Below are 16,230 nucleotides of genomic sequence, written 5' to 3'. Positions count from 1 at the left end.
CTGGTATGGACTGTCCCTTCCTTGGTACACTCTGATCCTGGCTCGCCCCTCGGGATCCTTTGTAAGAACCTCCCTACAGGTTCTCTTTCTTCTCACTGATGAAGCAGGCTCTCTTTCTTACAGTAAATCTCACTTCTGGTCTGATGTCAGGTAATCTTGGTAACCTAATCCACCCGCTGGCTGACGCCCAAATTCCTTACCTGAGGCCAGATATCTAGATACAAGTGGGACTAAGCCCAACTCCCTACAAAGGTCAGCCAATCCTGTGACACGAAGGTTTTGCAGCATTTTTTAAAGACTGTTGGACTCCAGATTTGCCTAATCTGCTGCAGAAGTTCATTCCTTAGCTAGATCTCCTTAACCCAGAATGCTTTGTCCCCAGCTCTCAAGTGCTTCATCCTAGTCTTTGTGATCTGCATTGTCCCAGAGAAATACAATGGTTTTTGTGGTTCATAGATCAAAATATGGTCTTTAATGTAGCTGGGGCTTGAGCCATTAACTCCTTTGAAGATTAGGACCAGGCCTTAAACTGGCATTGGAAATGAGCTAAAAGCCAGCAGTGAGACAGAAAAATGGGCTTAATGTGTTCATGGCACTGAAACCATGGAGGAGGTGGGAAGAATTCCTTTCAGATTCTGAGGAAGTGCATAGTGGACTAGTAACTCTATCTTTGAGAGGTGTGCTTCTCCCACACTTGGCTACCACTCCATCCTCTCTTAAGGTTCTAGCTGAACAAGTGGCCGAGTGTTGAGAGGTTCCATATAACACACAAAATTCAGGACCAATCCCATGAACAGTCCAAGTCCCTGACATGATATAATATCAAATTAAAAATTGCTTTCAGTTTTTAATAATTTTGTGAAATCATGCTTACTCACCAACCCAGATATTCAAAATTTCCAGTGTAAGGACTTTTTGAAAGGTTCATTTCAAGAGGAATATTGAATACTGCAGTCCCCAGTGCGCTGTGTGTGGATGTTAACATAAAAACATAGGGACCATCATACTGGGTCAGACCAAAGGTCCATCCAGCCCAATATTCTGTCTACCGACAGTGGCCAATGCCACTCCAGAGGGAGTGAACCTAACAGGTAATGATTAAATGATCTCTCTCCTGCCATCTGTCTCCACTCTCTGACAAACATGTTGTTTGTTTGTTTGTTTTGCATTGGCATTTACATGAGATTTAAGGCATCAAGAGTAAAATTTTCAAAAGTTGCCAATTTCAAAAGTGATTAGGCACTTAGGAGCCTAAGTTTCACTGAAAGTCAGAGTTCTGTTTGAAAATGGGACTTAGAACTGATGGTGAAATTTTCAAAACTGCCTTCTCTGCATTAGGCTACACATATTTCTTGTTTCTTCCCATCTACCAGTTAAGTGACATTTCTAGGCTTCGTGCTATGATGATCATAACTAACTGTTCAAATTAATTTCCGCTATGGCCACTATAGTGCTGGCCTGAATGCCAATTGGAAATTTAACTAGTCCTTTACCTATTTCTCTTTAACCCATGAAAGGGCAGTTATGCTGCATGCTCTACTGCATGCAGCCTGGACCCTTTAGCAAGCTGCTGGAAACACTTTAAAGGAGTGGGACCCAGGTCAATATTGTTTAAGCAGTGCCCCTTTAAATGAGGCTTCCCAGGCAAGCACCCCATCACCGACCCCTAAATGGTACTCCTACTTGACTGAGAGCCAGATGCCTGAATATTGTGGCTCGCTCTACAGTCTAGAAAACAAGGGATTTTTTTCAGGTTTAAAAATACATGTAAGGTTTCTTTCCTGCCTCCACCTTTGGGCAAGCGGAAGCTGATACTGAACAGCTAGTGTCCTGCACCTTTGGATGTTGTCTATTCCTTCGGGCAAGAGCACAATGTACGTGTTAAGCTGTGTCATCTTGACTACTTAGTGACTGACCTTTGCTACTGGACTGTCTCTCTAAACAGAGTGGCTGTTGACTGTACTCTCATGTATTTTGACCTAATAGAAGGTCTGAACATGTTACCTAAGCAACTGCTGAGACAAAACCTGTTTCTTTGGCAGCCATGAGTATGAGAAATTGTCTATTTGCCTTTCTGAAGCGTATGTGCTTGGTTTAGAAACAAAGGTCCAAAAATAAGTATAAAGAGCCAAGTGGCACTGACATAGCACTAAAAAAAAAAAAAAAAAAAATCAAAGAAATGGTACTTGCTATGTTTCACAGGCTGCCCATCAAAACCAAAGGTTCATGAATTCATAGAGTTTAATGCCAGAAGGTACCATTAGATCATCTAACACAGGGATTCTCAAACTTCATTGTACCGTGACTCCCTTCTGACAACAAAAATTACTACACGACTCTGGGAATCGGGACTGAAGCCTGAACCCGTTCGAACCCCACTGCCCCAGGTGGGGGCGCTAAAGCTGAAGCACAAGGGCTTCAGCCCCAAGCAGGGGGCCTGTAACCTGAGCCCCACCAGCCAAGGTTGAAGCCGTCAGGCTTCGGCCCCAGGCAGTGGGGCTCAGGCTTCAGCCCCTGGCCCTAGCAAGTCTAAGGTAGCCCTGGTGATCCACTTTGAGGTCCCAACCGACAGTTAGAGAACTGCTGATCTAATCTGACCTTCTTTCTATCACAGGCCCTTAAATTTCAAATGCTTAGCCCTCTATTGAGCCCAGTAACTTGTGTCTGATTAAAGCATATCTGTTTGGCTAAAGCAGATCTTTCTGAAAGGCATGCAGTCTTGAGCTGAAGATGTACAGAGATCGAGAATCCACCAATTCCCCTGGTACTTTGTTCCAACGGTTAATCACTCTCACTATTAAAAATGTATAGCTTATTTCCAATTTGAATTTATCTGACTTTAATTCTAGTGGAGAAAGGTATTATAAGAATCAATAACTGGAAGATAAAGAACCCTTCAGTAGCCAGTATTTTCTCCTTGTGAAGAAGTCATGTAATCAAATCACCTCTCAATCATCTTCTTCATAAGCTAAACAGACTGAGCTCTTTTCTAGTCCTCAAATCAATTTGGGCTCTTTTCTGTACCCTCTCTAATTTTTCAAAATGTGGGCCCCAGAACTACATGCAATATTCCAGTATCATTCTTACCAGTGCCACCTAGAGAGGTAAAACTACCTCCCTACTTCAACTCATTAGTTCCCTATTTATACATCCAAAGATCACAAATTTAGCCTTTTTTGCCACACCATTACATGGGGGAGCTCATCACCATATCAATTATGACCCCTAAATCCTTTTTATTGTCACTATTTTCCAGGATACAGTCCCCAATTCTGTAGGTATATCCTGCATTTGGCTGCATTAAAACACATTTTGTTTGACTGGGCCCAGTTTAACAGGCAATCCAGATCACTCTGTATGATGGCCCTTTCCTCATCATTATTTACCAATACCAGTATAATTTACCATTACTTACTAATTCTAAGTAGTGAAAAACAGTTTGGAATACTTCATTAACCTCCAAATATGGCAGCATTCATAAATATAGGTCAAGCTTTGTAAAATCCAAATGCTTTCTATGTAACACTGCAAGATAGTTCAAATTGCTAGTCTCTTCCAGTTTCAGAGGGGTTTAAGAAGAAGAAATTGATTTCTAATTGGAATCTATTTTTATGTATTCATATTGAAGTAGCATTTGATGTATGGGTGCAATACTAATCTTACCAATGGGCATGTATTAGGCAGCCAAGAGGTCACGTGAGAGAATTAAAGGTTGTCTCTTAGACCAGAATACCCAGTCTAGAATGTCAATACAGCTCTTCCTACTTAATGTATATGCCTATTGTAGAAATATAGCATGGATGCTCTGCAGAGGATTCATTCATTACACCTGTGCTATCTAGCTCTGCAACGGATTAATCTGGGGAAAAATTAAAAAAGGTTTGGTGCCTGTAGTGGGGTGGACTGCCCCACTCCCTGTGAGAGTGGGCTGTGGCAGGCCAGGGGGCCTACATGGACAGGGAGCCAATTAGAAAAGAGCTTATGGGGAGCCATTCAGGGCCCAGATTGTAGACAGCCAATCAGGGCCAGGCTCAGATGTATATAAAGTCTGCCCAGAGCAGGAGCAGTCAGTCTGTCCCAGGCCTTTGAAAGGGGAAGGTCAGTCTCCAAGGGGGGGAGACTAGCACTGCAGACAGCGTAGTGCTGGGCAGGCTCAGGGAGGCTAGAAGGCTCTAGCCCCTAGCCGCCAGGCTGCAGGCCCTGAGGGGAAGGGCCTAGCGGGTGCAAGGGGCCGTAAGGGAAGCAGCCCAGGGAAACAGACTGAGGAGGAAAAGGAGGAGGACAGCGAGGCTGACGCCAGAGGGTCCCTGGGCCGGGACCCAGAGTAGAGGGCGGGCCTGGGTCCCCCCCCTTGCAGTACACCCAGCCATTGGCTGTAGGGAGCAACCATTATACCATGCTAGATCCCTGCCAAGAGGGACTAGACACAGAGGGCGATTGGACATGGTTGCATATTGTGGCTGGAATCTGGGACTGCTGATTATCGATCCCCAGAAGGGGGTGCAGATAGACTGAGGGGCACTGCTGGAGGGCAGTGGCCTCGAAGAGGACACCGTCGAGCAGGGAGCAACGCGGGTCCAGAGACACCAATAGAGGGCAGAACAACGGACAGGACACCACCAGGAGGGGGTGCTCCACTGGACAGAGCTAATTCCCGGAGTCACCAGCCGGAGGTGCCGCGGGTGGTGAGTCCCGACCCATTTACAGTGCCGATCATAGTTTGGGTCTGTGCTGAATCAGACTAAGAAGTAGGTTACTGGGGTCAAGTGAGATAGGCAAAGTCCTGTATTACAAAGAAGCCTCAACCCTCTGTCTCATTTTGGAACATATCCTGCAGAATAAGCACTTCAGTGGAGTCTGACTAAATTTCCATGAACAGATCATTCTACAAGTGTGAGAAAAGTTTCTACCAAATAGAAGACAAAGTTTAAAGCATCATTGTTTAAGAAATAGCAAATGTAATCAAAACACTAAAAACTGTAAATTTTTACAACCATGTAAAACTATCAGATCTACATAGGTTATATCATAAAACCATGTTAGGGATCTAAAATTTGATAACTGTAATTCAGTTATGTTTCTGGATAAAAACTGCTTAAATTCAGCCATTTTATACTGTAGGCTCAACTACTCCTTTGCTGGAGATCTTGTTATTCATGACAGAAGTTCCCAACAAACAAGAGGCCTCATCTCTGTTAAATCAGCATGTGATTGGTTGCATATGTAGTGCCGACACTTATTCATGCTTATCACTGTGCACATCTGACAATAAATAGCCTACTAAATGTTGAACATGTGTTTATGGTAAATCTCATTGTTAAATGTCACAACCCAAACTTACTACATGCTTTCTATGAAGGATTTGAGAGACAATCCATTGCCACTATGCAAACTACATTTTTCTTTATTTGTTTTAGCCATCAAGAATTATGACAATCATAATATACTAGAAGAATAATAATGAGGTTTTTTTAAAAAAAAGCCAATATGCAGCTGTGAAGAATTGACTTGAAAGATCAACTAATCGTGATGTTCTGAATGGTTTTATTAATATTGATGATGCTTTACTGATGGGAACAACACATTCTGGCCAAATCTAGGAATCCATAGTCTAGGGATCACCTGAAACAGCCAGTCAACTGTTTCTGTTTTTATGAGGAATTTTAAATCTAGCAATATGGTTTCTGGTGAGTTAGGACATGATCTTTCACCAACTGAAAGTTAATGGGGAACTCATACTTGCAAAAAAACATTCCCCCAACTTCAGTTTCCTACCCCTGGGTGACCAAGGCCAAATCCCCAACGTGTCACTTAAGCCACTGTCTTTGTGCTTCCCCTGCAGCACTATGTTCTGGAGTATTTTATCATATTTCTACAAAAGTAAGGTTTAAAATATATTCTATACTCCAAGAAAGTGACACAGCAACAGTTTCTTCAGGTATACAAGAGTATTGAGCCTTGCTAGAACACGGGAGGACCCTAGGGTGACCAGATGTCCCAATTTTATAGGGACAGTCCCAATTTTTGGGTCTCTTATATACCCTATTACCCCCCACCCTGTCCTGATTTTTCACACTTGCTGTCTGGTCACCCTAGAGGACGCCCCTCTCATTTCACTCCAGCTATTACTGGATGCACTGAAATATACAGTAATATACATTTCCTGACTTCAGAGTGCTTCATTTTGCAATTTCAATATAGTAATTTTGTTTTGAATTCATTTTAAAGCTGGCAATCCTGGAAGAACAGTGACATGGCTCTGCTGCAAGGACTGGGCACCAATCATTTAGAGACTATCCTGCTTCCTATTTTAAGCTTGTAATTACATATTAAAAAAACCTCTGTAAACAGGCATGAAACAGAAGGGAGAGTTTTGGTTCTTGTGTCTTGTAGCTGCGGCAATATCCCAGCCAAACTGGGGAGTGTATTGCAAGAAACAAAATGGTTTCAAACAAGAAAACAAAAGGAAATGGAAATAAGTGAGGAGAGTGAAAAGACTGAAAGAGTAGAAAGCAAATTTCCCTTTTGACATATGCATAAGAAATATATTCCTAATTTGCAACATATGGCATGACAGGAGGTGAAAAGGTTGCAAATCATCAGCCTAAATTGTTTGGGGTTTTTTTTACTTAGAAATGGACTTAGTTGGCAGCCTTCATTTAGATCTTCAGCTAGCTCATATTTTTGCCTGCCAGCACTGCCTCTCAAACAAAAACATGGATACTAAATCTAGTGTCAATTATTTAAAAATACTTTAAATAAATTAACAACTTTAAAAATATCTATTGTACATAACAGAAACAAATTATTTGAATCACGTGTTAAGGATGTATAGTCTTTTCCAAGTAATATAGATGCAGTTAAAACACTACACAATACTCACTCCTTCTTTAAAAAAAACTACAGTATTCTACATCAATAGCCCAAACACTACAATATATCTGTCTGTCTGTCTACCTATCTATTTATCATTGTGTTGTGTTTGAGTTTAATGTAGAATACTGTAATTTTGTTTATATACATAAACATACATGTATATAAAAGAGTACTAAAGTATTGTAATTAGTGAATGTGTTATCTGTTTACACACAAAGATGTGAACTGCATGTTTTGACTACAAAGGATTTTTATATTACTCCTCTTTCAGACCAGATTTAGTCAAGGGTTTCTTATCATTCTCAGTAACAAATGATATCGGACAGATAGGTAGGCAGTCAAATATGTACAAGTTTGCACTTAGCTGGAAATCGGGGCTTAGACCAATTATAATGACTGGTTTACTTATCAATTGTATTCTGCAAGGTACAATCATCCAGTAAACATATCCTAATATAGTTTAAAAAGCTAATTAGCCGCAGGCCCTTTGGACATTTTAAGTATTTCCATAAAAATTCATACAGTTCAAGTCATTCTGCACTGCCTTAGTTCAGCTAAAGGGTTCCCAGGCTGGGTGAATAGAAATCTTCCTAGAATTCACAAATAATTCAAACTGCTCCCCTTATCACTCCCACTGAACTTCATTTTCAGTCACTGTTTGATTTTTCCAAATGAATACCTCAAAATGATTCATGCTAAGCAGCTCCTGTTTTTTGTTTGTTTTAATACTGCTGCTGCACCCAGCCCAATAAAGTGTATAAGTCTAAAAGTGATCATGTTGTTGTAATGCGTTCTGCTTGTTTACTCAATACACATCTGACGATGGTGTCACAGCATGCTAAACAAATGTAACATTCTCACTTTTCCTTTTATTCAAATCTGTCTATTGTCATATTCCGTAAAATACTCAACTGAGCTGGGGAGCAGTAGTTGAAATGGCAACTGGCTGTCAGTTTGTCATTGTTCCACAGACAAAAGGCAGAACTGTCACAAAAAAACAGCATTTATTCATTTCAGATTTGTGGCTTAAGGCTGGGAAAGGGGAGGTGTCATTCATAGTAATTGCAGAACACATAAATAATAATAGTACCCTGCAAATCATATATCAAAGAAAACAGTGGGAGATGGCAGTGATGGAAGCAAGAAAAGGGATGCTTCCAGCACAACCTAATTTACTGCCCTATTTAAAAATATATTTTCCTTCATAACAGTAAAATGGAATATTTTGTATTTGCCTTCTCTGCTACGGTTAAGGAAGAAGGAACTTCTAAATCACATATTTAACAACTTATTTTACACAAATTGCTCAGCAGCTCTCTGTGTGATTACTCTGTGTGCTCAACTGTTGTCACTTTTATTAACTTAATTTTACTAATTAGAAACCATTTAATGTTGATATGCATGTCATTTGTTCCAGCCATTCTGCTCTAAAGTAGCAGCTTGTTAAAGCAGATAATACTACCACGTGAAAATACTTCAAGTTGGCCTTCACATACAAGATGATTCTTTTATCCTATAGAAAATAATTCAGCAATTGACAGGTAACACTGCTCAAGAGCATTTCCTATTAATGCAATCACTGAAAAATCAAGAGATTTACCAGTTCAGAGAATATTAGTATCCAGACCACCATTCGGCCTCAGGTGTATATTAATATATATTCATGCACACTCAAACTTCAGAAAGCCAATTTCAATTCCTTCATACAATCACCCATAATGCTCACAATTAATTTCTCCCAATCACACTCAGATATCAAACCTTAACTCTGATCTCAGAATTTTGTAGGAAGAAATTACACATTATAGACTCGTATTGTGTGTATATGTATACCTAGATTAATCTCACTGAGGCTGGAGTTAAGGTGGTATGTCTGAGTGATTTTGAGACAACTCTTCCATCTGGCAAAACCTTCTGTGGACCCTTCCATAGAGATATTAGCACTATCATCAGAGTCTGATGCCCATTGGCCATTCCTTTCAGCTGTGACAGGCTGGCAGGATATGTAAGAGGAGAAGAAATACAAACCGTGAATAAGGGGCCAGGTGGGAGCCTCTCACCCCCATACTCCCTGGCTCAAACCATGTCTCCCTCTTATTTCATGACCCACCTCCCCAAGCCTTCCACAGAACTGACACATTTCACCAGTGGGTATTCCAGTCTAACATAACTTTTTCTCTGGTAAATGTGCACCAGATGGAGAAGACTACTGTATAGATTCTCAAGCAATTTTGCCTGTGTGATTCCTTGGAGATTAGTCTGTAAATTTACAAATTTTGGTTTGTGTTATGAAATTGTATCACGATTGGCATCCACCATGTCCTACTATCCTGAAAACATGTCTTTCCTAGAGCAGAGACAATGGGAAATACTTGGTAGTAATGATGTGCTTTGAATGGACAACAGACATTCTAAGTGGGTTTGTCCAGCAGGGAGAAGGTGAAGGGAGCGGAAAGTAATCAAACAACAGAGCAAAGGAAGCCAGGTATTGGAAGGGAGGTATATAAACTGAAGTGTGGAAGAAGAGAAGAGGTCAGACTAGTCAAGAGCAAAGGAAACAAGTTGAACGTAGGGGAAGAAGGTTCCATGTTCCAGCACACAAGCCATGCACTGGAATGGAACAATTCTATGGACTCTGATCCCACCCCAAATAATAACCTGGAGAGCTGAGAAAACTGAGGCAAGGAAAGACATGTAGAGTTTATTTGTATGATCCATATTCTCATCTACTTTTTATGAATAAATAAAAAATGTGTCAGACTTCTGTGCAAAGTGTATCTCTGCTAAATGCTTCACAATTACTGTGTATCTGGAGACAGTTAAACTGTAAACTTACCTTGGGACAGGGTGTGTTTGAGTACAGGAGGGTCTGAAGGGTCAGCCCTTTACCCAGACGGACAGGCTGCTGAACAGTGGGTTCCACCTCTCTGAAGGGAGTGTTATATTGCAGATCTGTACTCTGAAAGTGTGCCTAGGGACCTGTAGTTTGGGGCAGGGGCTGAACTACATTCAGGGTCTGGAGGCTTAAAATATCCAGGGATATAGGAACCCAGAGGCTTAGATACTTCTCACAGCAGTTCAGGGGGTGGCCAACCAGATCTGAGAGAGCCTGCAAATCTTCCCCTCCCAACACGTCCCAATTCCCCACATGAACACAGGTATGAAAAGGACAATGAGGAGAGACTTGCCTGAAGAAGAACATATAGGTCAGCTGTGGAGCTAGCCTCTCTTTCCACCAGAGAGAAGGCCTGCCTGGGTGGACAGAGGTATCCCACATCAATGTTTCTTCATGCAAATCTTATCAGGTCTGTGGGAAGCTGGGTAATCTCTTAGAAGGCGGGAAGAAGAGAGAGGAATTTAGGACTCTAGAGTGAGGGTTTGGCTGCTCTCTGTACATTTGGCATACAACCAGAGTGGACGGACAGCCTAACAACTATAGCAGAACTGTGAAGGGATAGGTGCATGGCTGGGGAGCCAAGGTACATATGGGTTGGAGAGCAGAGTTCCTTTCTGGTCAAGCTGCCTCCTCAACATCAGAAAAGTGTATTGAGAAACCAAACTGGGGAGTCACAAGGAAGCATAGAAGTACCAGGAGGCAACATCAGAGAAAAGATGTTCACAGCAGATTGTGAGACAACTATTGGTGTTTCTTGGCACAGATAAACTATTATTGGTAAATAAGTGACTTCTTTCACTTTGATTTTCAAATTCAAAAAATGGCCTGTGTTTGGGAGGACATGATGATGTGGAACATATGGATGAAGTTTCACATTTATGTTAACTGAGATGGTGCAGCTACAGGGAACCAAGAATGAATCAATGAATTGAATGAATGAATGAAGTGTGACTTTTAGGGGTAACATTTCAAAACTGTCTGATTGCTTGTTCTTTTCCCTGAGACAGCTAGTAAATATTATTTCTAAGAAAGGTAATAGAAAATTAAAATAACCTTTGAAAAGTAATTGTTTTAATGTTGTAGACTAAATTCAAACAATGAATATGAAAGAGAGAGTCTTAATCCTGCAATGAGTGAAATATTCAATACAACCTTGTAATGCTTTGCTACCAACACTTCTTTAACTAGCAATACACAAAAGCGATAGTTCCATTTTATCTCCTTGCTAGTTGTGACAGCAGTGAGCCTTGACAGTAGTGACCTGAGGATCCCAAGCCTAAATTTCCTCAGAATTGCTTTGGCCATGTGATAAGAGTAACAAATCATAGAAAGAGTCGCTCTTCTAGCTCTGAACAAGGATGTTTATGAAACTAAGGAAGACAGCATTACATATAGGTACCACTGACATAGGGAAGGGTAGGAGAGATGTCCTAGCACTATATGTGAAAGAAAATGTAGAATCAAATGAAGTAAAAATCTTAAGTGAATCCACAAGTTCCATAGAATCTCTATGGATAGTAATTTCATGCTCTAATAAAACTATAACATTAGGGATCTATTATCGACCACCTGACCAGGACAGTGATAGTGACAATAAAATGCTAAGGGAGATTATCAAAGAGAGGCTATCAAAATAAAGAACTCAATAGTAGTGAGGGATTTCAATTATTCGTATATTGACTGGGAACGTGTCATCTCAGGATGAAATGCAGATGAAACGCAGAGACAATATTTCATGATACTTTAAATGACTGCTTCTTGCAGCAGCTGGTACAGGAACCCACAGGGGGAGAGGCAATTCTCGATATGTCCTGAGTGGAGCGCAGGATCTGCTCCAAGAGGTAATTATAACAAGACCACTTGGAAATAGTGACCATAATATAATAACTTCTAACATTCCTGTGATGGGAAGAACTCCTCAACAGCCCAACATTGTGGCATTTAACTTCAGAAAGGGGAACTACGCAAAAATGAGGGGATTAGTTAAACAGAAATTAAAAGGTACAGTGACTAGAGTGAAATCCCTGCAAGCTGCATGACGCTTTTCAAAGAGACCATAATAGATACCCAACTTAAATGTATACTCCAAATAAAAAGAAAAACAAACCCACAGTAAAAGAACTGCTCCACCGGAGCCGCAAGACCAGCGGACCCTCCGCAGGGACGCCTGCGGAAGGACCACTGGAGCCGCGGGACCAGCAGACCCTCCACAGGGACACCTGCGGGAGGTCCACTGGAGCCACCTGCCGCCCTCCCAGCAACCGGCAGAGCGCCCCCCGCGGCATGCCACCCCAAGCACGCGCTTGGCACGCTGGGGCCTGGAGCCGGCCCTGCTTGGAGTCATCGTGGATAGCTCTCTGAAGATGTCCACGCAGTGTGCAGCGACAATCAAAAAAGCAAACAAGATATTAGGACTCATTAAAAAAGAGATAGAGAATACGATGGAGAATATCTTATTGCCCTTATATAAATCCTTGGTACACCCACATCTTGAATACTGCGCACAGATGTGGTCTCCTCATCTCAAAAAAGATATATTGGCACTAGAAAAGGTTCAGAGTAGGGCAATTAAAATGATTAGGGGTTTGGAACAGGTCCCATATCAGGAGAGATTAAAGAGGCTAGGACTTTTCAGCTTGGAAAAGAGGAGAATAAGTGGGGATATGATAGAGGTATATAAAATCATGAGTGATGTGGAGTAAGGAAAAGTTACTTACTTGTTCCCATAATATAAGAACTAGGGGCTACCAAATTAAATTAATGGGCAGCAGGTTTAAAACAAATAAAAGGAAGTTCTTCTTCACACAGCACACAGTCCACTTGTGGAACTCCTTGCCTGATGAGGTTGTGAAGGCTAGGACTATAACAGGGTTTAAAAGAGAATTGGATAAATTCATGAAGGTTAAGTCCATTAATGGCTATTAGCCAGGATGGATAAGGAATAGTGTTCCTAGACTCTGTTTGTCAGAGGGTGGTGATGGACAGCAGGAGAGAGATCACTTGATCATTACCTGTTAGGTTCACTCCCTCTGGGGCATCTGGCATTGGTCACTGTCGGTAGACAGGATACTAGGCACGATGAACTTTTGGTCTGACCCAGTGCAGCCATTCTTATATTCTTATCTATATCTCACTCCACTTCACTTTGGAGCTTCTCCTTATGAACCCTCTCCCAATCTGTCTTGCTGCTACAGTTTTAAATCATACTACACGGATTTTCATGGTATTGCTTTTCTTTTATATTTGGAATGCAATTTAAAACTAGGAAGACATGACAGAATGACTCACTGAACATTTCAGTCTCTCATAATGACTATTAATGTTGAATTTTTATTTATTTTTTAAGGTGGAAATGTTCTCTCCCCAATTATAGTAAAAACTTGGAAATTTACTCAGGTAGAGAGTTAGCTTTTTGTTATTGTGTTTGCTTTGTTTTTTGCCTTTCCAGAAAACTGTTGAAAATTCATAGGTCACTATTTTGAAGTGCTTCACACAGACACAGCTCCCCATTCGTGAATGAAAGTATATGCTCCAATTTTATGGCAATGTGACTATAACGATTTCAGAAGGGGACATAATTACTTCCTGTCAGATTGCATGTAATTGTCCAAAGTGACAAGCACATACAATAATTACACAACGATAGGCTGCACCCAAATTATATTAGAATGGCATTAGCTTCAGACAGCTCTCTTCAAAAGAAGGCAAGTTTAACAGGAACATGTAAATGTAGTACATACACAGAGCAGTAGTATGCGTCTCAAGTTATTTTCATGGCCAGCAAAAGAGTGGATGCTAAATCAACCACAGTATAACATGATCACGCTGCAGTTAGTGCATGTCACTATTTATCTGAGAGAAAAATTCTGGCATCAAAATTTGCATGGTCTAGTTAAACTTCACTGGTTGATATATCTAACATTTAGTTTTGTAACAACAGTTCTGACAGTAGCACTGCTCACAGCAAACTGCCACTGTCGTCTGTTCTGCTCCAGTGCTGCAGACTGTCACAGCCTGTCATGTGGGAAGAAAGCACTAAATCTAACCCCATGTGACAGGGTTTAATCATTCCTATTACTCCTGTTGGCTGTTTAGGCCACCTTGAAGGATACAGCATATAGTTTTACAGTGTATAGTTTAACCCACAAAGAATTCTTGTTCTATACACCAGAAATGTTACATTATAAAGTAGAAAGCTGGGTTGATCTGACCAGGATTCTGAAGCACAATTATAGCTGAAATGAAAAACATTACTAAATTAAACAAATTTAAAACTTCAAATCATTGATACACTGTGGCCAAAATTTGCATCTCTTCTGTGCTATAAGATATGTTAAAGTATCACCTTGTCTTGGGGGTTTCTTTTTTGCTGGGATTTCCAGCTCTGGCTAGAGATTCTGACATCCATGAGTATAATCAGATTTTTAATTCTTCTCATAGTAAAAGAATATCTAGCAACCACTTCCATGCAGTGTTATTTTATTTATTTCTATTTTTAAATATGTCTACTGATGTGCTCTAGACACATTTACAATAAAGTCATGAAATTTTTAACACAAAAAATAAAAAGTAAGACTTTGTTTTAGACCCTAGAGCTGAGGAAACTGTTTACCTTGAACTAAAAAAAAAGGGACTCCGAATTGACCATAGTTTAAGTTTGACCTTCATCCACAAATAGCATTGATTTGCTACAACTTTGTATGTCTCTCTGAACTGTTAAATGAAACTGTCACAGTTCCAGGCAACTGCACCTGTATTTCCCCCTCCATGGTCCAGCAAAGGAACACACTCTACATTCCAGGCTCCTCAGCCATCACCTCTCTTTGGACAGAGAAATTTCTTCCGACTGGGGCATTTCCAGGCTGCACAGTCCCCTGACTATACTGTGATATCCCCCAGCAAAAGACAGACTGCCTAAGCAGGCCTGCTTTTATTCTGGCCTCAGAGATGGCAGTGTAATTGCCACCTGTCATAAGTTACCACATAGTTCTTTCTAACAAGCACTTCTATTCTTAAGGTAAATGCATAACAGAGAAAACATATTAAAAACAATAAAAGAACTTACATATATGCTAATAAGATTAGCAGAGATCACCTCTAAAGCCAACAACAGCTCTGGCTGGTTATTTGGTCCTCAGACAGCACTCAGGGTTTTTTCTTGCGGTCACCAGTTCAAAATAGCTTTTACTCAGAACTAATCCTCAGTCTTATGGCACCTCAAGAGGACAAAGTCCTTTCAACTCATCCCTAAGTTTCGGGGCCCCTGGATCAGACGTCCTGTCCCATTTGTGGATCAGAAAGAAGGCCCTGACTCAGTTTTAGCTCAGGCCTTGGCTACACTGGCGCTTTACAGCGCTGCAACTTTCTCGCTCAGGGGTGTGAAAAAACCACCCCCCTGAGCACTGCAAGATACAGCGCTGTAAAGAGCCAGTGTAAACAGTACTGCAGCGCTGGGAGCGCGGCTCCCAGTGCTGCAAGCTAATCCCCATGAGGAGGTGGAGTACGTGCAGCGCTGGGAGAGCTCTCTCCCAGCGCTGGCGCTGCGACCACACTCGCATTCCAAAGTGCTGCCGCGGGAGCGCTCCTGTGGCAGCGCTTTGAAGTTTCGAGTGTAGCCAAGCCCTCAGACTATTTAACCAAAAATCCTGTCTTTGTTTGTTATTCAAACTGGATTCTCCAGGTACCTAGTATGTATGAGCCTCTCTGCAGGTGATGATAGCTCTCTGGAGGTGTTACAATCTGAGTTAATTTGCCTAGCCACTCCTCACTGTTTTTCATTCCATGAGGGCTGTGGACCCCCTCCTCCATAAAACTACATACAGTTCCACAATAGTACATAAACATTTTCATTTTTAATACATTGAATTCCTAAAATACTTAAACTTAATTCAGTAAAAGTTTAACAATTCTATAAAGTTTGTCCAGAATTTTGCAGATATTGTCACATCTGTCACAGCTCTGTCCTGAAGAAATGGGTGTAACGAGGGTGCGGTCCAGCTTGTTAGGGAAACCCACTGTCTTACTTCCTGTATAGGTTTATTTCCTGGATGGCATTTTTGCCACTACCTTTCATAAGTTCATATTTCCACTAAGCACACAATAAACATTCTATTAGCATGACAGTATACCTCCTTCAAAAATCCAAAGAGAGTCATTTCAACCACCCTGTATAATTTTTCTCTTTAGAATACCTGGGGATGAGCTCTTAGATTCATAGATTCATAGATTCTAGGACTGGAAGGGACCTCAAGAGGTCATCGACTCCTGTCCCCTGTCCTCATGGCAGGACCAAATACTGTCTAGACTATCCCTGATAGACATTTATCTAACCTACTCTTAAATATCTCCAGAGATGGAGATTCCACAACCTCCCTAGGCAATTTATTCCAGTGTTTACATGTCCCTTGGTGCCCGTACCCCAAAACCTTTGGGTGTAAGCTTCATATCTGGTCTTTCAT

This window comes from Chelonoidis abingdonii, chromosome 5 (assembly GCF_003597395.2).
Source record: "Chelonoidis abingdonii isolate Lonesome George chromosome 5, CheloAbing_2.0, whole genome shotgun sequence".
NCBI classification, from domain to species: Eukaryota; Metazoa; Chordata; order Testudines; family Testudinidae; genus Chelonoidis; species Chelonoidis abingdonii.
Note: the sequence above shows the minus strand (reverse complement) of the source record.